Below are 1,960 nucleotides of genomic sequence, written 5' to 3'. Positions count from 1 at the left end.
TTCCCAAGTTGGGAATGGGGACAGCCAATATTTAAGCCCAAGGTTTTTTTAGTTCCTGCTAAGCTGCCTCACGGGTCTGAGCCCATGCCTTCATAAGAGCCCTGTCAGTTTTGGAAGCTAGCTCCTCCATAAGAAGTACAGATTTCTGCCACTAAAATATTGTTGAATCTGCCTCTAGAAACTTCTCCTTGAAAAGTATGGTCAGATGACATAAAAGGATAGATTGTATGAACTGTTTTGTGCTTATTTACTGATAGATGTTTGCTTATTAGATGTCTGATAGACATGTGGAAGAATTTGTTTGGAGACCTGCTTTCATTATAACTTAGTAGTGACTTTGTAGGGAGACAACTAATCTCACCCATTTCTGTTATCTGCTAAAATATCTGCATTATCTACAAAACCAAACTAAAAAGAACCTCAGTGAATGATCAAACTGGCTCAGGACAGCCGGCAACAGTTGGTTCTAGAGATAGGTTTCCAAGAGTGAGGAGGATACGCCAAGGGAACTGACCTGTGGAGGTCAGTGGAGGGAAGTGACGGGCTCCCTCTCTGAACACGGACCTCTCTGCTCAGTCCCAAGACTGTAGCCGCTCTCAGCAGACTCAGCGTCCTGAGACCAGTGGAGCTTCAAGAACTCAGCCTCCAGCCTTCATCATTTTCACACTTGCTGCTGGGCCATCCCAACTTTGGACAAGCTGATGTGAGATTTTGGTTCACTCAAGGCTAGCTTGTCTATGTATAAAAGACTATTCAGGTGTTGATTTTGTTTTCAAAGATTGATATTCACTTTATTAAAGTCACTACTTTTTTTTTTTCTTTTTTTTTTTATTAGTTGGAGGCTAATTACTTCACAACATTTCAGTGGGTTTTGTCATACATTGATATGAATCAGCCATGGATTTACACGTATTCCCCATCCCGATCCCCCCTCCCACCTCCCTCTCCACCCGATTCCTCTGGGTCTTCCCAGTGCACCAGGCCCGAGCACTTGTCTCATGCATCCCACCTGGGCTGGTGATCAGTTTCACCATAGATAATATACATGCTCTTCTTTCGAAACATCCCACCCTCACCTCTGACAGAGTTCAAAAGTCTGTTCTGTACTTCTGTGTCTCTTTTTCTGTTTTGCATATAGGGTTATAGTTACCATCTTTCTAAATTCCATATGTATGTGTTAGTATGCTGTAATGTTCTTTATCTTTCTGGCTTACTTCACTCTGTATAAGGGGCTCCAGTTTCATCCATCTCATTAGGACTGATTCAAATGAATTCTTTTTAACGGCTGAGTAATATTCCATGGTGTATATGTACCACTGCTTCCTTATCCATTCATCTGCTGATGGGCATCTAGGTTGCTTCCATGTCCTGGCTATTATAAACAGTGCTGCGATGAACATTGGGGTGCACGTGTCTCTTTCAGATCTGGTTTCCTCAGTGTGTATGCCCAGAAGTGGGATTGCTGGGTCATATGGCAGTTCTATTTCCAGTTTTTTAAGAAATCTCCACACTGTTTTCCATAGTGGCTGTACTAGTTTGCATTCCCACCAACAGTGTAAGAGGGTTCCCTTTTCTCCACACCCTCTCCAGCATTTATTGCTTGTAGTAAAGTCACTACTTTTTAATAACCTCATTCTTCCTCAGGTTCTAAATTCAGTTTATAAATCCTGCTATTAAGTTGTGCCTAGCAGTTTTAGCAGTTACTCTAAAGGCCTTTGAACAATATTTGATCCATTTAAAACTAGTTAATTAAATACTTTCACATATTTTACATTGCATATATAAATATAATATATTTTATTTCCATTTAATTTGATTGCCTGATTGGCAGACTTTCCAAGTACTAATTATTTCATATAAATCTAATAAATTGAGTTTATAAATATCATGAACCCTGAGTTAAGTGTTGAAATATTGTATTATATAGTTAGTAAGAATTCCACTGCAAACCAGACATCTG

The sequence above is a fragment of the Cervus elaphus genome, chromosome 12 (assembly GCF_910594005.1).
Source record: "Cervus elaphus chromosome 12, mCerEla1.1, whole genome shotgun sequence".
Taxonomy (NCBI): Eukaryota; Metazoa; Chordata; class Mammalia; order Artiodactyla; family Cervidae; genus Cervus; species Cervus elaphus.
The sequence above is the reverse complement of the archived record's forward strand: the minus strand, read 5'-3'. Positions refer to the sequence as shown.